Here is a 25,559-nt window from a genome sequence, read left to right as displayed (position 1 = left end):
GAGCATTATTTATTTCATCTGAAACCCTACCAGTTCACAGATAAAGGCAAGTAATTATGGAAAAATATGTAGTTCTCCCATTGCAGGAACTCTGGGATTAAAGGAGATCAAAACTTTTAAAGGACAAGATCTCCAAAGAACTTACCCAAAGGCAGGCAAGAGTTGTTTCCAGAGCTGCTATCTGAATGGTACTAGAAAAGATCAAAATGTACTACTGTACTGACCCAGACCTACAGAAATTTGTATTCAACTATCTTGAGAAAAGAATCAGCAAAGATATATAGTAGATTAAAGGAAGAAACCAACTTCTCAAATGAAACCATCAGCTACCAAATAGTGGGAAAAAATGTAACATCCTGACAAAAAAACAAGAGCCACTGAGGCCCCTGGTAAGTAGAAACCAAAAAATAGACCAACCATATACTGAGATTATTATCTTCACCACTGAAAAACATAGGCACATTTAGAAAGGAATTTAAAAAAATGAACTCTGTTAATTTGTTGAGACTAATCTCAAATATGTATAAGATTTTCATTCTTATATTAATGTTAAATACACACGCTACTATACAAGAATCTAAGCTATGACAAACTGAGTTGGAACTCAACTTTTTAAAAAAATTTAATAATGCATAATGCAAAGAAGACATATTATACTCCTTATCAAAACTGCCACTTCAGTTGATCAATAGCAACAAAAATGACTGTTATTTGCACATGCAGTGGATGCTTCTATATACTTGAACATAAAAATCAACAAACCTCAGTACAAATGTGTGAATGTTCCAACTGCACTGGAAGTCCATCATTATTTATAGAGAAAAGAAAAACTCAATTCCCCAAATTTAATGGCATATAAATACACAAAGCCTATATGTAATTGATAACAGAAAATGTCATCTACAATATTAAAATGTTATTAAAAAATGACATTGAGTTTCACTAAAAAGTAATCTGAGCTGGAGGTTTCTCTCAGATCTTTGAGGATCCATGTTGACTGTAAATGGTTCTATCTTTTCCCAAAAGAAATTTTATGTGCATATTACTTCCATAAATTTTCTAACACCAAAACCACTTTGGTATCCATGAACAAAAACTAACAAAATTGTGAATATATATGTACAGGTTTAAAAAAAAGTGAACACCATAATCCTGCACCATGAGAATAAAAATGTTTTGATTCAAAGTTTTATGATAAAGATTACGATACAGAAAAATGAGAGGATACAAAACAGAGCTAATTATAAAAGATAGAACACAATACATATGACTGTCAGAATATCTTGAAGTCATAAAACATGAGGGCACTATGGTAACTACCAAACAATTTTTCAAGACATCAATGAATATAAAAATTGAATAGTTCCATAAACACAAAGTAGTACAGATACAGGTCTAAGAAGATTTATGAGAGGATACAATTAAAACTAAATAAATATACAAACAGTGATAAAAAAAGAGTTACACAAATCCTATCCTGACTCCCAGAAAATTTTACTACCAACTTTTTATTTCCCTATGTACGTTTAGGTAGAAGACAGTAGCATACTACCCCTCCCCGCCAAGCCAATTTCACTGAACACCCTAAGAAACAGTAAAAGGAAGTACATGACATAGTATAATGATTCTTGCCACACTTGTTTAAATTAAATCTTTACATAAATAATTTTTAGAAACTAAGCCTAAATCTCAGTAAAAAAGTTAAAGTAGATGACAAGTCATACCAAACTTTATTTGCAGAACAATGAAACAACCATTTGTGATGGCAATATGCTATTTACATTTAAAAGAATAAATATCTGAAGGTGTTGAAAATTAAAAGATCAGGAAAGTTTGTCTTACATTATGATGGGAATAAACAGGACCAATAAACAGTGATATTATTATGAAGTAGTTTTCACTATAAAAAGCAGCTTTAAATATAAGTAATAATTTCCCCCCACAAATCCAAATACACTCATTTGCATGTAAATATATTTTTACAGTGCCTTCCTTAACAAATGAATTTTTAAACTATTAATACAGATTAGGCTAAATGTCTAGGAGCTTCACCTAGAAAATCACGTGAAAGATTAAAACAGTCACTTATTTTTAGTATAATAAGGAATGGGACCATGTCCAAGTAATGTGAAGTTCTAAGGTTTTGCTGAGACAGGTCACTATTTGTTTAAAAATGATAATAAATTATCAAAGCAAAAAACTTAATTTTAATTATAAAATGTTAGTGTGACCTATTGTCTTCTTCATATTTGAAACACCAATAAATTGTCTTCTAATATAACATGGAATATTTACAAAAAGTTCTTAGAACACAAGTATTTTTCCTTAGACAACTATTGTAGTTATTGGCAGAAGAGACTTAGCACCAAAAAAAGAATTGGAATGAATTTATATTCTTTACTATTACAATACTGCAACTAAAATTCTTGATTTGTTTATACTATCTAATTTCAAAAATAATTTTACCTTATAAAAGTCCTTCTGTAAAAGAGCAATTGTGAGTCAGTCTGGCAGGGGACACATACCCATACACACACTCCACAAATAAGAAATACATAAATAAGACACAGTTACAAAAACATTTTCAAGATATCAAGTACAAGAAAACAAAATATTTCTATTATTCGATCTATATTCATGGACCAGACTTCCTTAATAAGACCCCCAGAGCGCAAGAAATAAAAGCAAGAATCAATAAATAGGATGGTTTCAAATAAAAAAGCTTTTTCTCAACAAAGGAAACAATAATGTGAAAAGAGAGCCTACAGAGTGGGAGAAAATCTTTTCCACACACACATCAGAAAGACTAATCTCCAAAATTTATAAAGAACTTAAAAACTTCGCACCAAAAATACAAAGAACCCAATCAATAAATGGGCTAAGGAACTGGGCAGACACTTCACAGAAGATATACAGGTGATCAACAAATACATGAAAAAGTGCTCATCATCTCTAGTAATTAGAGAAATGCACATTAAAACCACCCTAAGATTTCATCTAACTCCAATTAGAATGGCTATTATCAAGAACACAAACAATAATAAGTGTTGGCGTGGATATGGGGAAAAAGGCACACTCATACATTGCTGGTGGAGTTGCAAATTGGTACAGCCACTCTGGAAAGCAGTATGGAGATTACTCAGAAACCTTGGAATGGAACTACCATTTGACCCAGCTATCCCACTCCTCGGTTTATACCCAAAGGACTTAAAATCAGCATACTACAGTGATGCAGCCACATCAACGTTCATAGCTGCTCAGTTCACAAAAGACAGATTGTGGAACCAACCTAGATGCCCTTCAATTGAAGAATGGATAAAGAAACGGTGGTATATATACACAATGAAATATTACTCAGTCATAAAGAAGAACAAAATTATGGAATCTGCTAGTAAATGGATGGAGCTGGAGAATATCATGCTAAGTGAAATAAGCCAAGCCCAAAAAACCAAAGGCCAAATGTTCTCTCTGATTAGTGGATAATGATACATAATGGGCGGGGGGCGGTGCGGGGGCAAGAGAAGAATGGAAGAACTCTGGATGGTATAGAGGAAAATGGGGTGGAAGGGGTGGGGGAAGGAAAGATAATGCACTGAGATAAGACATTATTACCCTATGTACATATAAGATTACATGAATGGTGTGAATCTACATTGTGTACAACCATTGAAATGAAAAGTTGTACCCCATTTGTGTACAATGAATCAAAATGCAGTCTATAAAAATTAAAATTATGAAATGAAAAACAATAGGCCATAAAACAATTTTTATAAAAATCATGTTCACAGAAAACTAAATTTCAAATATTTAATACTCAATATAATTTCATTCTGTCAAAGCATCTAATAGTTTTAATATGGAGGTAAAATGGTGAGATTATATTGTTTGCCCATCTTTAGCTCTGATAAAATATTGACAACCCACTACTTACAAAGCAACTGTACCAATTTACATGGCATAATGAGAGAATCCTGATTTATCAATATCTTCTCTAGTTCTTGTTGTCATAAGCTATTTTAATTTCTCCCAGCTGGAACAGTATTAAATGATATCTCATAGTGGTTTTCATTAGCATCTTCCCGATGATTCTTCAAAATATTTTCATCTTTTGTATCACTCAAGGTTCTCCACAGAAACAAAACTGTTAGATAAACAGACATTTACATTAAGAGACATTATACAGAATTGGTTCACACAGTTACAGAGACTGTCAAGTCCAGTAGGCAGGCTTGGATAGCAGGCTGGAGACCCAATGTTCCAGTTCGAAAGTCATCGAACAGGAAGAGCAGATATAAATTAAATCAAAGCAGTCTGTTGCAAAATTATTCTTATTGTGGGAAAATTGGTTATTGTTGTTGTAGTTGTTCAGTTCAGGCCTTCAACTGATTGGATGAGGCTCACTCACACTATATTGGAAATTAAACTCAGGGGTTTTTTACTATTGAGCCGCATTCTTAGCTCTTTTTATTTTTTATTTTGAGACAGCATCATGCTATGTTGCCCAAGCCAACCATCAACCTATGATCCTCCTGCCCCAGTCTTCAGAGTTTCTGGGATTACAGGCACATGCCACCATGCCCAGCTATATTGGGCAATCTCTAATTTGCAAGGTCTCATCCAATCAGTTGAAGGCTTAAATGGAATACACTGATAGATATACCCAGAATAATATCTAACTAAATAATCAGCACCCTATGACCCAGTAAAGGTGACACACAAAATTATCATCCCATCTATTTACTGACCATTTGGGTCTCCTTTTCTTTGAGGTTCTGCTTAATTTTCAACTGGGCTGTCTTTTATTTAATGATGCACAGGGTTTTTCTTTTTTAATTAAGCACAATTTATTTTCAAGCTCTTCAAAGATTACTATAAACACCAAGTATCCTGAAAATAACCCAAATTTAATCAAAGGCATATCATCAAATTAAAACACTTGTGAACTGGCTAAATTATATTGTTAGATTATGTGCATATAACATAATATGTAACAACAAATCCCACTAATATGTAAGACTATGACGTACCAATAAAAAAATGAGGAAATAAAAAAAGCACTTATGAAGAATTCTTTTAGGTTGTAGTATTTTTTCATTACTTTGTTTTTAGCCGTTTGTAATGTTCTGTATGTAGATAACATTTTAAGCATTGTTTTTAAAGATATAAAATAATGTATCTTTTTAAAAGTGCCAGCACAACACTAAAGGAACTGAAAAAAAAATCAGATCTTCTTATACACCATGAGCAATTCTAATATACTTCATAATAAGAATCTTTCCAAACAAGTTTACTAAGAAACATCTCGCATGTTTAGTGTTAAAAATAACACAATCTTCCCATTTAGAAAATTCAAGGCATTATTTGATTAGGAAAGTCTATTCTTCCCCCAATTTTATACTTTCTTATCTTCATTTAGTAATTATAAGTTCATGATATAGGAAAAAATGTATTGCAGTATAAAACTCTTAGGAACAATAAATTACAAATACTCCATTTTTAAAAATAAAGTGTTTTCCTTTCTAAAATGTAAACATCCAGGAAATAAAGCATACATAATATTGTAGGTATAGCAACGCCAATAACTCACTTATTAAAGAGGTGTATTTTTCATATACTTTGTGGTAAACTTTATCTTAATACAAAGCAATTCACCAGGAGAACCAAGTTATTATTATTTAAAACAATTCTATTCCTTAATTCAGTTTTCTTATTTGAGTAGAAAATCATTAATTTTTGTAGAATTTTGCTGTAAGGCCAGGCGACTGGAAAGTTCTGAACTATCTCAAAGTCATTTGACTAATGGAGAGTGTTTTCTTGAAACTTGGTGGCCGTCATTATCACTTTGTGCTTGAGGCATTCCTCAACAAACTTCTTAATTATAGTCTTCAGAGTAAAAGCACAGAATCTGGGCTCACAGAAGGGGTTGCTTCCAGTTGCAGCACTAACCAGCAGAGCATCCTTGCAGATATTCTGCATGCTGTACTGCTGAAGCTCTGGCAGTTGCCTGAGAGACCTTGATTTTCTCCATGCCAGCCTCCAGCTTGAGCTGCTCCACCTTGTGCTACAGGGTACTCATACTGGTCCCAGAAGACATGGCAGTGGCTGGGCTGACTCTGAGGGCAACTGAGCAGAGCTTGGCTCCTGAATGCACATCATTGATATTATTCTTATTGGTAAACTGATATAACTTTACATTCCAAATGAAATTTCAAATGTCCCCTTGGCAAGACTAGTTCCTCTTCAAGGTAGGAAGTTCTGTCTGAAAAGGGCTGTAGTCAAGGACCTGTCCATCTTGTGTCCTAGAGCCAAAGTTTGAATTACCTCACATGCCACTCAGGGCGAGAGGAATCTGACAATACAGGGCTAGAGGAATCTGACAATACAGGGAATTTTTAAAAATAAATCAAGGATATGTAATAATTTTAATGTAAAACTAAAAATTCAAAACTAAAATATAAATTATCATTCATGCCCACTTTACATGGCCCCCACAGTTAAAGCAAATTATATTCCATAATTCATTCTGAAAAAAATTATCTAAAGAAAAAATTTCCCCTTGAAAACTTGGTGCAATGACCACTAGATTATATTCCTGAACAAGAAAGAAAGAAACAATTTTGGTGAAAATCTGTTCAATAAATATTATTAAATAAATGAAATCTACCAAATAAACTATCATTTGTTTTGTGTTAAGAACCTTTTAGAGTATTGATGATTACTAATTTATTGAATTCTTGCTAAATGTTGTACTCTAAGTTTAATGGCTATTATCTTAGTTAATCTTCTCAGCAATCCTATCAAACATGGATAACTTTTACCTCCACTTTACAAGAGTGCAAACAGGCTAGCCAGTTAAACATCGAAGCCCAAGGTCATACACTGACTGGCTACTTATTTTTAAAGTTTATTTTAGTGCTCTGTCTAAAGTGTGGAAAAGATTTTCTCCCACTCTATAGGCTCTCTTTTCACATTATTGATTGGTTCCTGTGCTGAGAAAAAACTTTTTAGTTTGAATCTATCCCATTTATCAATTCTTGCTTTTATTCCTTGAATATGAGGATCTTGTTAAGGAAGTCTGGTCCTAAGCCAACATGATGGAGATCTGGGCCTACTGTTTCTTCTATTTTGTGAAGGATCTCAGGCCTAATTCCTAGATCCTTGATCCATTTTGAGTTGAGTTTTGTGCAGGGTAAGAGATAGGGGTTTAATTTCATTTTACTGCATATGGATTTCCAGTTTTGCCAGCACCATTTCTTCATTGTATGTTTTTGGCACCTTTGTCTAGTATGAGATAACTGAACTTATGTGGGTATGTCTCCGTGTCTTCTACCTGTACCATTGGTCTACCTGTCTATTTTGGTGCCAATACTATGCCATTTTTGTTACTATTGCTCTTAGTAGAGTTTAAGGTATGGTATTGTGATACCTCCTGCATCACTCTCCCTGCCCAGGACTGCTTTGGCTATTCTGGGTCTTTGGTTCTTCCAGATGAATTTCATGATTACTTTTTCTGTGTCTATGAGAAATGTCATTGGGATTTTAATTGGAATTGTGTTAAATCTGTATAGCACCTTTGGAAGTACGGCCATTTTGATAATATTAATTCTGCCTATCCAAGACCATGGGAGATCTTTCCATCTTCTAAGGTCTTCTTCAGTTTCTTTCTTTAATGTTCTATAGTTTTCACTGTAGAGATCTTTCACCTCTTTGGTTAGATTGATCCCCAAGTATTTTATTTTTCTCCAAATCTATAAAGAACTTAAAACACTTTACACCAAAAATACAAAGAACCCAATCAATAAATGGGCTAAAAGTGGGCAGACACTTCACAGAAGAAGATATACAGGTGATCAACAAATACATGAAAAAGTGCTCCTCATTCCTAGTATTTAGAGGAATGTAGATTAAAACTACCCTAAGATTTCATCTAACTCCAATTAGAATGGCTATTATCAAGAACACAAACAATAATAAGTGTTGGCGTGGATATGGGGAAAAAGGCACACTCATACATTGCTGGTGGAGTTGCAAATTGGTACAGCCACTCTGGAAAGCAGTATGGAGATTCCTCAGAAACCTTGGAATGGAACCACCATTTGACCCAGCTATCCCACTCCTCAGTTTATACCCAAGGACTTAAAATCAGCATACTACAGAGATGCAGCCACATCAATGTTCATAGCTGCTTAGTTCACGAAAAACAGATTGTGGAACCAACCTAGATGCCCTTCAATTGAAGAATAGATAAAGAAACAGTGGTATACATACATAATGGAATATTACTCAGTCATATAGAAGAATAAAATTATGGAATCTGCTGGTAAATGGATGAAGTTGGAGAATATCATGCTAAGTGAAATAGACCAAGCACAAAAACCAAAGGCCGAATGCTTTCTAAGTGGATGATAATAAATAACGAAGGGGGGTGGCAGAGGGGGGTAAGAGAAGTATGAAGGAACTTTGGATGGTGTGGGAGAAAATGGGGTGGGGATAGAAAGATAATAAAATGAAACAGTATTTCCTTGTGTATATGTACGATTATATGAATGGTGTGAATCTACATTGTGTACAACCATAGAAATGAAAAATTGTACCCCATTTGTGTACAATGAATCAAAATGCAGTCTGCAAAAATAAAAAAAAAAGATTTTAATAAAAAAGTTTATTTTAAAACACTGTTACTAGATTCTTACTGTGTACAATGTGTACAATGGCACTGGGAAACAAACATTAGAGAACAAAGATAAGGACAGAGGCAACATTCTTGCTGGCTTGACACAATGTTTTGGAAGGTGGAATGCAGAAAACGTGCAGACTACATAATGAAAGGCTGAATGTCACAGCAGAGGAGCGACATAAGAGGTCAAGGGATAAACATAGGGGACTGGAAAGAATTCCCGGAGAAAGGAAGTATCTACCGCAGGCTTTGAAGAAAGTAAAATTCTGACAAGCACAGATGGGCAGAGAGTTCATCAGAGGTCAACTGAAGAAAGATTGTTCCAAAGACAGCAAAATGGACAACAAAACAGCAAATGTCTCTGTTAGCAACTGGAAAATCTGCAATGAGAAAAAGGCAGCTGCAAAACAGACATATCATATCATATGAAATGCAAATTATTAACAATAAAGCTTTACATCTAAATAGCACTTTGCAGTTTACAAAAACTTTCACGTATATCCTGCATTCTCAATGGGGGTGGTATTGTTCCCCAGGGGACAAAATTGGTTCCTGGAGTAGGGGTGGGGAAATCTTTGATAATATAATGGTTTATGGTCCTCAAATACTCAAGAAAACAAAAACAGATACATAGTATATCCATACTATAAAAATTTCATGAGGGAGGGAGAAGAATTGAGGGAAAAAAAAATTTAAATGTCTGTTTAGGGGAGCAATGATTTTAAAAACAGGTTTGGAAATATTAACATATCCTACATCTCATTAAATCATCCAACTACCTAGAGGGTAAGAAGGGTATCTTCCCCTTTTTAGAAAGTATGCAAGACAAAACTGAAATGGGTGAACAGAGGAGAGAAACAGGTAGTTCACAGAAGCACACATTCTATGTAGATATAGATAGATATAAAGGCTATATAATGTGCGACTTCACCGATAATTAAAGAAATGACAACAAAAACAGAATTTTTCCCATCAGATTTGCAAAAGGAAAAAGGAGGATAATGTGCAGAATACTGGACAATTAGAGACATATACATTTTAAAGGCCCAATAATGATCAGAATTAAAAAAGGAAGTCCCTGCACAGTAGCACATGCCTGTGGCATCAGGACTCAGGAGACGGGCAGGACAACCGCTGGTTTGAGGAAGGTCAACCTGGGTATCAGTGATGGGGCAAAAAAAAGAAAAGAAAGAAAAAAAAAAAAAAGACACCAATTCTACTGCTAGGAATTTACTGCACTGACATAACTTCTAGCCAAATCTATGCAGAAATAGGTTGACGATAATAGTAATAAAAAAAGTACATTATAAATAATTTAAATATTCATCAATAAGGGCTTCATTTTATAAATTGTGGTAATCTAGAAATGGAATAATAAGTAAATGTAAAAATCTAAATGCACTTATACAAAAGTATACACAGCACATGAAATGAGCAAGTAACAGAATAAACACAGTAAAACTCCATTATTTTGTAAAAATATGCAAATATAAGCTTGCTACACATTAGAATTTCTAGACAGACAAGAAACCAACAAATCTAGAAGAGAGAGGTTTTATACACATGAGGATGCTTTAAACAGAAAAGCAAGAGGATATAGCCCCCAAAACATATTAAACTATAAAAATATTAAAATGGTTTAAGTTCATACATTTAGGAAGCAGAATTTCGGGTAAAATTATATTCTTTTGGCTCATAATTCATTGTTTCTTACTACTTTGCTTTAAAAAGCTTACTACTACTCAAAAATCCAATTTCGTAAATATGATAATGTCTATGGTTCTATAATGACTACTGAAACACAAGTACTCCTATAGCTTCTCAATACCTTTTATGATTGGCTCATACCTACCATTCTAATATCCTCTTTCATGTCTTTTTTCTTCAGTCACATCTAAGGTAAAGAAGAGAGTCTTGTTTATCCTCTACCCACTTAATATACATATCAGTAAGTACCCAAAGTCAGAAAAAGATACAATTAAGCACTGCAATATTTTGTGGAAAAGCCAAACAGTTACTCAGGCCTCTGTAATAACAAAACAAGGGGAAACAAATATTTGATAATACCTTAAGCCTGAAATAAGACAGTGCTACTTCAAAATGTTAAAAACAAAAAGTTGTCCACATCATCAGCTTACATGTCTTTTTGTCTCCAATTTTTAGACATACTGTACATTTCCATCCACGTCTATCCTTCGACGTTCTTATTTTAAGCTGCCATTATCTGGAACTCTCTTGAAACCTGACAAGACGCCCTAGCATTCTTCTCTTGAGTACTTCAATCTCTTCAAAAAAGATCACTACACAGTTATTTTATTTTTGAAACAATGAATCTAATTATATGAATATCCTTAATGAAAAATTCTTCAATGAGTTACCACTCAAGGGTTGAAATTTCTAATAGAATCTACAAGATCCTGTGTGGTCCTTAGCCACAGGTGTGGCTTCTCTCACTACTGTCCCTGGGCTTTTACAAAAGGTTGACCTCAGTCTGCAATGTCCCCTATTCTGCTTGAAGAACAAAATAAAAATCTCACTTCTTTTTTGAAGTCGTTCTCAACACTACTCTCCCCTTCTAATCATTACTTTGGTTACATTATTTCTGGCAGGTCCTGTCTTTCCATCATTCTTCTATTTATGTGGGTGAGAGGAAAGGGTGGGTACAAAGAAAAGAAGGGAAATGAGGGTGTTTACATATTTAAAAATATATAAATATATATGGTTTACTGCCAACTCTAAATGTATGAGTACAGGGAATATGTCTAACACAGCATTGTCACACAGAAGACAGTATCATTCGTGGGGGACAAAGTGAAACAATTATTCTCAGCAGGTCAGAATGCCACAGTGATGTTTCCCAAATGAGGATGATTCAGATGAAAGATTAATTATGCATTCCTAATTTTAACAAATCTAGTTTGATTTAAATATGGATAAAAATTGATCCAGCCTAAAAAGCATAATTTGATAGGAATGAGCATACAAAGATACCAAAATACCAACCATGGGGGAGGTATGAGGGAGGGAGTGGGGGCTTACAACTGAATTCACCAGCAAAGGAAAAATAACTAGAGTTCATTTCTCTGTAGAAGGGGTAACCACAATTATACTTCAAGTGACGGAAAAAATTGTATTTTTTAAAAGGAGTAAATCTGGGAAGAATTAACCCTTTCTCTTGCAGCCTCTTCTCTCTCATTCCACAAGGCACTCCTGTTATTTATCAAAATTAGGCATAAAATATATTTCCTTAGAAAATAAGTTGACAAAAAGTTTCCCACAATTATTTCCCAAGTTCTTAAACATTCTCAAACAATGTTATTTTTTAAAATTCAGGAGTTTATTCCTTTTCTAAATGTGGTTTTCTCTACAATCAAGACATAAATATTTAAGAATGTGTGCTAGCTTATTTGACCTGTTAATGCTGGCATGTAAAGCAAGCAAAAACATCTGCCTGGAACCCAAGATGAAAAATACAAATTTCATTAATTAAATTCAAAATCTTAAGTTGTTTCCTGAGTAGCTGACAGCTACTGAAGTTCAAGAACTTCTACTTCTGGCATATCAACTGCTAATAAGGGAGACTGGAAGGAAAGGAACCTGCAAAGCAGGGAGGAAACCAACTCAATTCTGCTTTATATGAACAAAGACAAAGCAAAATTCAAGTGTATTGGGGGAAAAAAAATCTAAGTGTCTTCTGTCATGATTAAAAACACTTCCCTATCTAAAAACAATTTTAGTCAGAAACTACTGGTGATAAATGAGATTCAACAAATTTACTAAGTTAGTATGGAATACATTTTGATATGTCCACAGGCCTTTAGTGCTTACCAGACTGCTCACTATGAACATAAAGTTTATTGAAATCTTAATCCTTCTGGATTTTGGTTTCTCTGTAGTATTATGCTTAAATTATTGTACTTTTGTTTCTAGAATAATTTATAAAACAGACAAATCTGTACCCCTCGGAAATCTGCCTAAATGTTTCTTTCTCTACCTACACATGTAATGTCTACAGGTCATGATTTTGCTTCATTTTAAATCTTTAAAAATATGGTCCTTTTAAAATAGGAGGTGATTCTCCCTTTAACCTGTATAGTCAGGACCAAAATTATTTCCTGAAACCTCTGATGAGGTTTTCTGCAGCAAAAGCAAAGGGACATAGATGGGACAATAAACATATGGTAGTATTTCCTCCCTCAAAGGAATCAGAAAACCAGAAAATCACTTCTTTGACTACAGAAATATGGTTCCTATTAATATACTATAGTTCTACTATTCTAGAATTAGTGCAATAGCACATAAATAGCTTACATTTGGAAATGTCCATTATTCATGATGTAAAAACATTGTCTCTAAAACATAAAGAAGACAAATTTAATCATGGAGTTAAAAATTTTAAATTACTGAAAAAGGTCTAAATTTTCTTCATTAATAGAAAACCAATCAGAATACATAAAAGGATATTTCATGCCTGTGACCTTAATCTTATGAAATGTGTATGTGTATAAGTCAATGGATAAGAAAATATAAACCAGAACAGAAAATCTGATTTAGACTCAAATCAGCTTTTTTTTTTTTTTTTTTTTAACCTATTCCTTTCAGTAGTTCTTGCAAAATCTGTAGCTGTAAACTATCACTTCATTATCTTCCCACAAGATAGGGATTTTCTCTAACACTTCACAATGCTTCTGAGACAGCATATCTGACATACACCTCTGCTTATCTCCAGCATTTAATAAAATAAAGAAAAGGCAGAGAGGAGACAACATTTGTGTTACAACTGCAACAATCCAACCCTTATGAACATTCAAATTAACTATATACTGTAAATCATTTTAAACTTTTTCCCCACATAGGCATCTCACGCAATCTAAGTTCCTGCTTCTCCTTAAAGAAATGAATACTCTCGCTGTAGGGTCAATCACTGATTATGATTCCATTAATTAATGGTCAAGTACTAGTCCTACTTAAGTTAAAATATAACTAAAACGAAGTATAGTAATCCAAGACCCAAGTAATTTAAGCTTGTTTAGAATTTTGCTTTAATTAATTAAAGCTGAGTAATTAAATGTTGTCTATGAAGATTATTTCTATTTTTCATCTAGATGGGGTCCCTCAAAGATAAACCAACAAAATGTTAAGTTTTTTAAATTACTCACCTACTCAATATCAAATTTCCCTGTGTTAACAAAATTTAAATTTTGCCCAGTACCATCATTCAAATGAAGGGGCAATTGATTAGTTTACCTGCTTTGTAATAATGCCCAGAATATGTGGGTAGTTGCCTATCCAGGAAAACATGCAAGATGTTCAGAGGATTGTGTAAGAAATGAAATATGGAGAGAAATAAGGCTGCATACTTCAACCAAAACCATTCACAAGGCTCTCTCCCAACAGGTTTATTCAAGTGTTCCTCAGTGTCAGAGCGCTTGGGTACAAACATTCAGAGGGCAGGAATCAGGTTCACTATGGACTTCTATGGCATCACTACAGTTTCTTACTAAATCCTGGTTGAAAGGCAGCTGACAATACAATTGCTGAAAAATTCAATGTTCACTTGCATGTTAAATCATGTGCCTTGTACCTTATAATTTCAGCAGTGCCATGTGTTCTGTGATAGTTAAGGGCCTGTCAATGTTTCCATTATAAACTCTGGTTTTCAGAGGTTTCTATCTTGGCCTATAAAAATAGACTCCGGTCTGTAACTTGGCATACAAAGTACTGGTATCAGCCCAAGAGAACATTTTTTGTTCCAAAGATTAAAATAAAATCTGTTTAGTAGTTTTAAGTTAACAGGGTGTAAAAAAAAAAATGAAGGGGGGGTAGATAGTGTTTTTAAAAACACACCCCAAAAAGCCAATACTGTCTCACTACTGCTTCATTTTAAATTTTCAAATGATTAACACAAAATAAACTGATGATACTGCGTAAATGAAAAAGCTAAAAATAGCTTAAATTGAAAACATTGCAGTTACTAAAAAAAAAATCATAAATTTTTAAACAACTATATAAGTTGCATCTCAATAATACCCATGTTTAAGGGCTGTCCACATAAACACTGACAATAAACCAAAATCATCAGAGATGTTTTTGTATACATGTAAAAATGTAATTTTTAATTAATGACTAAATGTAGATATACTTCAGATTACTGGAGACAATCTTCAACCCTATCTTTAAAATATTCAAGAAGTTTTCCAGGCATACTGCAATCTGAAACTGCAAAGGAGTCCTTTATATACTGCTCATTGAAAGTGATGTTCTTTGTTTACTTTTATAGATTATAAATTTTTTTTTAAATATAAGGCTAAAATGCTGCTGGATCTTCAAAAAACTATGTATTTTACAATAAACTTCTGCTAAAAGTCATAAAAACTATATAATCTACAAAGAACATTATTTGGATGTAGCCATTAAAATTATGACTACATACACACTGCCGTTCCTCCATCAGTGGGTTCGGCATCCATGGACTCCACTCTTCATTAATAGAGAATATTTGAGAAGAAAAAATTCCATCTGTACTGAACATTTACAATATTGTAAACTGTTTATATCGCATTTATATGGGTTTAGATATCAGTAACCAAGAAATTACTTGAAGTATAAAGGAAGATGTGTAGGTCTTATGCAGATACTACACCATTTCATAGAAGGTACTTGAAAACATACACGTCTTGGTACCTACAGGGAGTCCTGGAATGAATTCCCCATGGATACTGAGGGATAACTGTACTTTGTTAAAATTATTTTTTCTATCGTGGTAAAATACATAACAGAATCTATGTTTTATCTAACAGTATAGCTCAGTAGCATCAAATACATTCGTAATGTTGTGCAAACATCACTACCATTCACCTGTACTACTGTTGCATTCCGCAAAACAAACCCTGTACTCACTAAATTCCCCATTACCCTTCTTCCAGCTCCTGGAAATCGCCTTTCCCACTTTCTCTGTAGGACTTTTTCCTATATTCCAGATATAAGTGAAATTATATAGTATTTATCTATTTTGACTGGCTTATTTCACTTAATGAATCAAAGTTCATTCATGTTGTAGCATATGTCAGAATTTCCTTTAAGGCTGAATAATGTTGCAATGTATGAATATATTATGTTTTACTTATCTATCCAGCAACGGCACTTGGTTTTCTGCAACATTTTAGCTATTGTGAACAATGCAATGCAAACATATACACAAATTATCTCTTTGAGATCCTGTTTTCATCCTCTTGTATACCCAATAAGTGGAATAGTTACCTGCCATGATTTGAATATGGTTTGCTCCTTCCAAAGCTCATGCTCAAATTTGATTGCCATTGTAGCAATGTTTACAGGTAGGGTATAATGGGAGGTATCTGGATTGTGAAAAATTAATACCCTCTCTCCAGAATGAGTTTTTACCCTTTGGGGACTTAATCCAGTTACCTCTCCTGTTTTATCTCTTCCATCTTTCATCTCACCATATGTGACTGCCTGATTTTGAACTTTCTAGCCTCCAGAGCAATAAGCCAAAATAATCATCTATTCATTATAAATTACCCAGTATCCAGTATTCTATTATAGCAACAGAACTGGCTAAGTTCTGACAATGTATGAAAATACTATTTTCAATTTTTGAGGAAACATACTGTTTTCCATTTTAACAGTATCATTTTACATTCCCACTAACAGTGTACCAGGGTTACTTTTCTACAACCTTGTAAATACTTGTTAATCTCTTTTTTTTTCTTGATAGCTGTCCTAATGTGTGAGAGGTGGTAACTCACTGAAGTTTTCATTCACCTTTCCCTAAGAATCAGTGATGCTGAGCCTTCATGTGCTTATTTCCATTTGTACATTTTTTTTGAGAAAATTAAGAGTTCTGTAAGTACTATGAATATCAATCCCTTACCAAATGATTTTCAAAGATTTTCTCCATCTTGTGGACTATCTTTCCACTCAACACTTTCTTTTGATACACAAAATTTTTAAATTTCCAAGTAGTCCAATTAGTCTTTGTGTTGTGGCCTAAGAGTATGGTATCACACTCAAGAACAATTCCAAATATGTTGTGGATCTTTTGTCCAGTGTTTCTTCTAACAGTTTATAGCTTTCTGTCTTATGTTCAGGTTGATGGTTCATTTGGAGCTAATTTTTGCATATGGTGTTAGGTTAAGGGTTCAATTTCTTTCCTTTGTATTTGAATATCCAGTTTTCCAACACATTCTTTTTTTTTATTGTAAACAAATGGGATACATGTTGTTTCTCTGCCTGTACATGGCATAAAGGCATACCATTTGTGTAATCATAAATTTACATAGGGTAATGTTGTTTGATTCATTCTGTTATTTTTTCCCTTCCACCCCACCCCTCCCACCACTCTTTTCCCTCTATACAGTCCTTCCTTCCTCCATCCATTCCTGCCCCCCTCCCTAAACCCAACTCCAACCCCAACACTAACCCCTCCCACCCCCCATTATGTGTCATCATCCACTTATTAGCAATATCATTCGTCCTTTGGTTTTGTGAGATTGGCTTATCTCACTTAGCATGATATTCTCCAGTTTCATCCATTTGCCTGCAAATGCCATAATTTTATCATTCTTTATGGCTGAGTAATATTCCATTGTATATATATACCACATTTTCTTTATCCATTCATCAATTGAAGGACATCTAGGTTGGTTCCACAATCTGGCTATTGTGAACTGAGCAGCTATGAACATTGATGTGGCTGTATCTCTGTAATATGCTGATTTTAAGTCCTTTGGGTATAGGCCAAGGTCCAACACATTCTTAAAAGAAAGAATTCTCCTTTCTCCACTGAATGGTACTGACATCCTTGTCAAAAATCACTAGAGTTTTATGTGAGAATTTATTTCTGAACTATTAAGTCCATTGGTCTACATTTGTTCTTATGTTTTCATTATGAAAGCTTTTAAGTAAGTTTTTTTTTTTTTTTTTGGGGGGGGGGTACTGGGGATCGAACCCAGGGCCTTGTGCTTACAAGGCAAGCACTCTACTGACTGAGCTATCTCCCCAGCCCCCTTTAAGTAAGTTTTGAAATGAGGAAATATGATTCCTCTAGCTATCTTGTTTTTTTGCCAAGATGGGCTTGGCTCTTCAGAGTCCCTTAACATTCCATATGAATTTTAGGATGGGTGGTTTCCATTTCTGTAAAATCATTAATATTTTCATAGGGAAAGTAAACTGAAATTGCTTTGGGCAGTACTGACATTTTATTAAGTCTTCTAATTTGTGATAATGGGATGTTTCCATTTATTTATGCCTTCTTTAATTTTTTTCCAGCAAGATTTTATATACTTTTAGTTGTATTAGTCTTTTAAGTTTGCGTTTTGCTAGGAATTCAACCCAGGGCCTTCCACATGCTAAAAGCACCTGCTCTGTTACTGGCTATAAGCCCAGCCCTAAATTTTGTTTTGAAACTTGGGTTTTGCTATGTTGCCAACACTGGTCTCAACTCCTGAGCTCAAGCAAATCTCTTGCCTCAGCTTCCCAAGTAGCTAGGATTACTGTCCTGTGCTACCTTGTCCAGTTTTTTTATTCTTTTTGATGATATTGTAAATGGAATGGTTTTTGTAATTCCATTTTTAAAGTTTATAAATTTTTATGTTGCCATATATACTGCTGTTGATTTGCTGCTTTCATTTACTAGGTCTAACCGTTGATTTTTTTATTTTTATTTATTTATTTATTTTTTTTTTGTGGTACTGGGGATCAAACTCAGGGCCTCGTGCTTGCGAGGCAAGCACTCTACCAGCTGAGCTATCTCCCCAGCCCATTTTTTATTTTTTTTAATTGGTTCTTTTCAGTTATACATGATAACAATATTCACTTTGACACATTATAAAAGCATGGAATATAATCTGTTCTAATTCAGTTCCTATAACTTCCCATTCCCCTCCCATCCTCCCAATCCCTATTCCCTTCCCTCTATTTTACTGATCTATTTACTTACACTTTTTTTTTTTTAAAAAAAGTATCATCTTATGGATGTACATGATGATGAAATTCACTCTCATATTCATGTATGCACATAGGAATATTAGATCACATTCATTTCCCTGTAATTCCCTGTCCCAACCCACAACACTTCCCTTCATTCCCCGTTGTCTACTCCACTAATCTTTCTTTCTTTTGTTAAGCTCCCCCTCTTCTTATTCAACCTTTGACTTTTGGGGGCTGGCTTATTTCACTTAGCATGATAGTCTCCAGTTCTATCCATTTGCCAGCAAATGCCATAAAGTCATTCTTCTTTATGGCTGAGTAATACTTCATTAGAGTTATCCGCATGTAAAATCTTACCATCTCCATTTTCCTTCCCAATTTTGACACCTTTTATTTCTTTGCTTGCCTAATTGCTATGGCTAGAACTTTCAGTACTATGTTGAACAGAAGCAGTAAAATTAGGCAGCCTTGTTTCTGGTCTTAGAGGAAAAATTTTCAGTCATTGTGTATGATGTATGCTGTGGGGTTTCATATATGGTTTTTATTATATCAAAGTAGTTTTCTTCTATTCTCTTTGTTTTTTACAGAGTTTTTACCAACAAAGATTATTGAATCTTGTAAAAGCTTTATCTGCCTTGGTTTAGATGGTTGTTTTCCCCCCATTTCATTCTTTTAATGTGGTGCTTTACATTGATCAATTTCCATATGATGAAATATCCTTGCATTCTAGGAATATATTCTACTTAGTCATGGTATATAATTCTGATACCATGCTGCTGGTTTTGGTTTGCTAATATTCTATTAAATATTTGTATATCAATGCTTATATATATATATATATATACATATATATATACACATACATACACACACATACTTATTCTTTAAAATTGCCTTCTTAAGAACTTATATTATGAATGTACCTGCACATATATGAAATTTTGTATATATACTAGAACATTCCTCATAGAATTTTAAACACTGCAAAATGTTGAAACTTAAATATATATCAATGGAAGACTCATTAAATAAATTATTGTATATCCATATATAAGTATTATATCACTATTAAAAAGAAAAAACAAAACAAAAAGGATGATACACTGATATAGAAATTCCAGTGTACAGCGGCAAGTGAAAATAGGCAGGTCTTATGTCACCATTTACATGGGGCAGTGCGTGGGGGTGGGGGTGAATACATGTGTGTGCATGTACACGCACACATACTTTTATGTGCCTTTACATACATAAAACATTTCTAGACAGACACACAATAAACCAACAACAGAAATTAATGACTTCTCAAATACTATGCAATATTTTGCCAGTGGCATTCCTAATTAAAGTCTCAGTATCAAGTAAGCAAAATATCAGAAAGGAAAAACTATAACTAAATACTTCTATAATTAAAGCGACAATGTTATCAAACATTGGTATACATCAGAATCCCTGGAAATCTTACTGAAACTGATTCCTAGACTCTACTCTCAGAATTTCTGACTTAATATATCTTGAATAGGGTCTAAGAAGTCTATTCTTAAAATTACATAAGTAATGAGTTGTTGGTCCAGGGAAGACAATTTGAGAATACTTTCTGTAGATAAATAAGTATCTCTTCAAAACAACATAAAAATCTACCTATTATAGCACTATAAATGTAATCTAATTATTTTCAGTAATATTTAAATAACTTTCTTTCTTAAAACTTAAGAAGTCTGCATTGTGGGGGTGGAAGGTGATTTCAGTTATTCCCAACTTGGTAAAATCCAAGTGGGGAATGGGGAAACAAGATTTATTTCAACTGTACTTTTCAAACTTGGTCCCTTATCTCCTTCATGTTTCTGCCACTAGATGAAACCAGTACAATGATTAGCAGTCAAACTGTGCACATGAATTGGAAGATAAGGTGAAAAGAATGCCTCATGGCATTCATTACAAGGGATACCTAGCTGTGGGTTCCTATACTGACAGTAACTGTAGAAGGATATTTATTTTTCAATTAATTGTGTATGTCACTAGCTCTTGACCTATAAACCACACTTAACTTTGAACAGAGTTTTTATGGGCTGAATTATGTTCCCACCTAATTCATATATTGAAGCTATAACTCCCAGTACCTCAGAGTGTGACCTTATTAGAAAACAGGGCCTCTACAGAGGTAATCAAGATAAAATAAACCAGGCATACTGGCACATGCCTGGAATACCAGAGACTCAGAAGGCTAAGGCAGGAGGATCATGAGTTTAAAGCCAGCCTCAACAACTAAGCAAGGCCCTTAGATGCTATCACCAAAAAAAAAAAAAGAAAAAAAAGTTAATAGCTTCTTTCCTTATAAAATCAGAGAATTTGAACACGTGTAGAGGGAAGACGTGGTGAATGCACAGGGAAAAGAGCCATCTACGAGCCAAGGGGAGAGTCCTGGAAGAGACCCTCCTTCACAGACCTCAAAAGGAAATCAACATGTGATATCCTGATCTCAAGACTTCTAGCCTCCAAAGCTGTGCCATCAAATTTGTTGCACTATTATAGCAGTCCTAGTAAACCAATATGGGAGCTTTCTGTTTCATTTACTCTTCTATGTAAAAAGTTTGAATGATTGTTATAACCAACATCATATTAAGTCCTAAGTCAAAAATATAATGAATAGTACTCACTTTTCAAGGGACTTTTAGGTTTGGATATGAAGTATCCTGCAAAAGTACATGTGAGACAAGACAAGGAAGTTTTTAGAGGTGAAGTGAGTGGATTATGGTAGTGTTAGCCTAATAAATGCATTAACCTACTGATGGATTAACTAGGTGGTAACTATAGGCAGGTAAGGAGTGGCTGGAGAAGGGGGTTACTGGGGGATGTGTCTTTGGGGTTTTATGTTTTTGTTCCTGATGAGCAGGGTTTTGCTTCCTTCTTGTCATGTTCTGAGCTGCTTTTCTCTACTACACACTTCTCCCTTGATGTTCTGTCTCACCTTAGGCCCAAAGCAATGAAGCTGGTAGTCTATGGATAGAGACTTTTGAAACTGAATCTCAAGTAAACTTTTCCTCTTCTAATTGTTCTTGTCAGATCTTTTGGTCACAACAACAAAAAAGTTAACTGAAACAGATGGTCTGTTAGTTAAAAAGTAAGAATACTGCCTTAAATAAAATTCAGAATTTTTTTTTTCAAAGTTTCTTTTTATTGGGGGAGGGAGTAACTAGGGGTTGAAACCAGGGGTGCTCTAACACTGAGCTACCTCCCCAGTCCTTTAAGACAGGATCTCACTAAATTGCCTAGTCTTACCTCAACTTTCAATCCTACTGCCTCAGCATTCTGAGTCACTGGGGTTATAGTATGTGCTACCATGCCCTGCAAAATTACTATTTTGGTTAGTGTTTTAGTCGCTCTTTCATCACTGTGACCTAAATACCTGACGTGAACTTAGAGGAGGAAAAGTTTATTTGGGTTCATAGTATCAGAGGTTCAAGATGGGCCTACTCCATTGCTCTGAGCCCAAGGTGAGGCAGTACATCATGGGGGAACAAAGAAAAGCTGCTCAGTTTATGGTGGGGTCAGGAAGCAGAGAAGGAAAGAGGTCACACAGAAGAAGCACCCTTCTTGGGCCTGTCACAAGTGACCCACCTCCTCCAGTCACACCCCACCTGCCTACAGTTACCACTCAGCCAGCCCATTCATACTATGATAAACCGATTAGTTATAGCTGTCATAAATCAGTCATTTCACCTCAGAACATTCCTGCCTTAACACAGAAGCTTTTGTTAAAAACCTCATATCCAAATCATAATATGATAATAAAGAATGCCTCCATAGGGAGGTACCATTTGGAGGTAACCAAATTAAAAGGTCAAACCATAAACACATCTAAGGGAAGGGTCTGTCAGGCAAAGGGAACCTAAAGTACTAAGACCTGAGGCTTAGAACTCAGAGAACTATTCAATGAACAGTAAGAAAGCCAGGAAGGCCAGCATGAGGGGGCGGGGGGACAGACATCCTAGCATTAGGCAACTCAGTCAAGCCCTTCCCTTTTTTTTCAATGTTTATTGGCACTTACTTCAAGAATGTACCAAGAAAAGCAAGGAACACCACCAAATTCCACTTTATTTTTATTGTCACTATCCTGGTTATAATATTGATTATTTGCTGACTAGTTCTTAGCACACCTTCTAACTCATTTTCTTTCTCTCTCCAAACCATCGGGCACATTGCTGGCAGCACCCTCAGCACCCTTCCTGACAGCATGGTTTATGCAAGTTCCCGTATCAAAATATTTCAATAAATACAATAACACCAGCTATGTATAGATGAACATAATTTCAATGAATTACTTAAGTCACTGATTTAGTTTGTACCTAGCAAACTGAAGTCTTTAAAACAATGAGGAATTAATTACATTGAATAGAAAGCTAGTAGCAATACCAGTACCTTTAAATACACCTAAGCATAACCATACCCCTTCAAATAATCTCTAAATCCAACAAAGCCGAATAATCTCAAATTTTGAAATAGTATGAGAAAAAATTAACAATTATTCTTGATCTGTTAATGCCTCATAAAACCACCCAAGGCTACCAAAGAAATCCTATCATGAAAATCCTATCTAAAGACTCCAAATTATAAATAAACTACTCATGGGGAGTTTACATTTTACAAAAATTCATTTTATATTGCACATTAGGTTTACAAAGGTGGACATGATTACTGATGAAAATTCAACTTGAACTTGTCATTTTATTATTCAAGTTCTCAACTATTAAACTAACATTTCTGTAGATATAGTTACCCATTTGTTTCATCTTTAAAAAAAAATAGCATTCAATTGCTAGGAACCAACAATTATTAATATGAAATTTTCTCTAGGATTTCTCCTCCCTTTCCCTTTTCTTTGAATGGGGTCCAGTAACATGGTTAAGGAATGCTAAACAGGTTGCTAGTATTCTTCTACAATAACACACATCTTCAAATATTATTTAATTGCAAAATAAAATCTCTTGGTCACCTTATACATAATATTCTAGTGTCACTATTTCTGTTAGGTCCCAGAGAGAACATCTTTTATTAATCCTACAATTAAATGATTCAGCAACCAACCACACTATCTTTGCCTTTTAGCAGTTCCAATCAGTAGCAGATCTAGGTGTAATCAACAGCAGCAGGGGGCTTTAGGAAGCAAAACAAAACAAAAACAGTAGGAATCTTTACTAGAATATAGTAATTGATACAAGGAAACATTATAGGCTATTTTAATCCAAATTAACCTAAGATATTAGTAGTTGATTTTATAATCAGAAGTGAAATAAGGAGGGCAACTTTTAAATATCTGAAGACAGGATAAATTTCAAACAGAATAAATTTTTATTCAGCAAGGTTAAAATTAAAAGGTACTGTTTACAAAATGAATCTTTTCAGTCTCAGAAGGGTCATTACTTCTGTTTTGGTTAGTTAGCACCCATTTAGCTGACAAATTAAAGTCCTCCTTACCTCCTACTGCTACCATACCTAACCAATTTCATTATCATATACTTATAAAAATTAAAGCATCTCAGAACAATTGGCAATGCTTCCACTCCTCTTAAAAAACATTAAAAATTTTACCAGCAACATCAGCACATTCTCAAAATGCAATTTAGTAAACTGTTCCTTTTTTTTTTTTTTTTTTTAAATCCCTAGCTTAGAGTGTATGTGTGGTAGTTAAGGGCTATACCTGGTGCCACTCAATAGCATTCAGGTAACATAGTGATTTATTTACGTGAGAAATCAAAAGCCAATGGCAGTATGATGAGATGACTACGAATTTTAACTAACAAAAATTCACAAATGGAAATGTTACCATAGTAACAACCTGATCACACTGTACATGATAGCTGATTTCATGACATAATTCTATAGCTGTATACTGTAATAAGTGCAATATCTACAAACCACAATTCTTTCATTTCCTCACTCTGCTCAGAACAAGATGTGAGGAATGCAGTTGACAAGTTTACACCCTTGTTGTTTTACTTCTTAAATCTTATAAACACCCCCCCCCCAAAAAAAAGAAACATTAAAAAGGCAGGTTGGCTAATAATAAAAGTATCTAGTTACAGAATTGTGTATTTGACCTATTCCAACCTAGAGTGTTAGAATTTCATGCACTGGTATAAAAACAAATGTACCTGGTGGCAATCATTTCTATGTCTGAAACTCTTCCAAAGTTATTCAGCAACACATCTACATTATTTAAAAATATAGGAATATACAAACCAAAATCATTGTGCATCTTCTATATATTAATAAAAATATTATCTATCATTATCCATAAATCAACATTTGCTTACAATATGGTTTTCCTGAGGACATTTCTAGACACCTTGTAGTTGTTGTTAAGGAAGAAAATGCATTAAACAAACATTGCAGGAAAAAGAGTAGAGAAGTTGTCATCACTATCCTTCCACATAACAAAGTCACCTTATGATTAAAGCTCTGAATATAAAAACAATTTAAACTGAAAAACAATGCAATTTTTATAAGCTGATATAATGAAAAGTGAGTATGCCTGTATATATATATCAGTTGTTACAAAAATATACATTTAAAATAATCACCTCAGTTCATTCTTAGGAAAATATAATAAGATTTTCTCCAAATGCTTTTAAATTACTCTACCAAAAATTTCTTTGGATGGTAACAATCTAACTTTGGTTATTAGTTTTAAACTACTACCAAGAATGTGGTTTATTATTATCAAGTGATTTTCTTTTCCATATCCGATTTGTACTAATTTGTGGGGAGAAAGTTTCTGTTCTATGAATGCTCTGATTAGTCATAAAACTTTTAAAAATAAAGAACTAAAAACTAGTCCTTGCTAATTTTAAAGGATTTCTTCACAAAATGCACAATGAGTAAAAAGAGAGATATTAACAGGTAATTAGGAAAATAAGCTTATGATATAATTTTA

The 25,559-nt window shown here is 34.0% G+C and overlaps 1 protein-coding gene and 1 pseudogene across 1 annotated transcript in view; both read right to left on the bottom strand.

Annotated features, from left to right (window-relative positions):
- The window catches only part of Tbc1d5 (TBC1 domain family member 5), a 536,784-nt gene that overhangs the window by 343,347 nt on the left and 167,878 nt on the right, over positions 1-25,559 (bottom strand).
- Positions 5,797-6,094, bottom strand: LOC124968274 (guanine nucleotide-binding protein G(I)/G(S)/G(O) subunit gamma-10-like; annotated as a pseudogene).

The sequence above is a fragment of the Sciurus carolinensis genome, chromosome 17 (assembly GCF_902686445.1).
Source record: "Sciurus carolinensis chromosome 17, mSciCar1.2, whole genome shotgun sequence".
Taxonomy (NCBI): Eukaryota; Metazoa; Chordata; class Mammalia; order Rodentia; family Sciuridae; genus Sciurus; species Sciurus carolinensis.
This window is presented reverse-complemented; position numbering and strand designations above follow the sequence as displayed.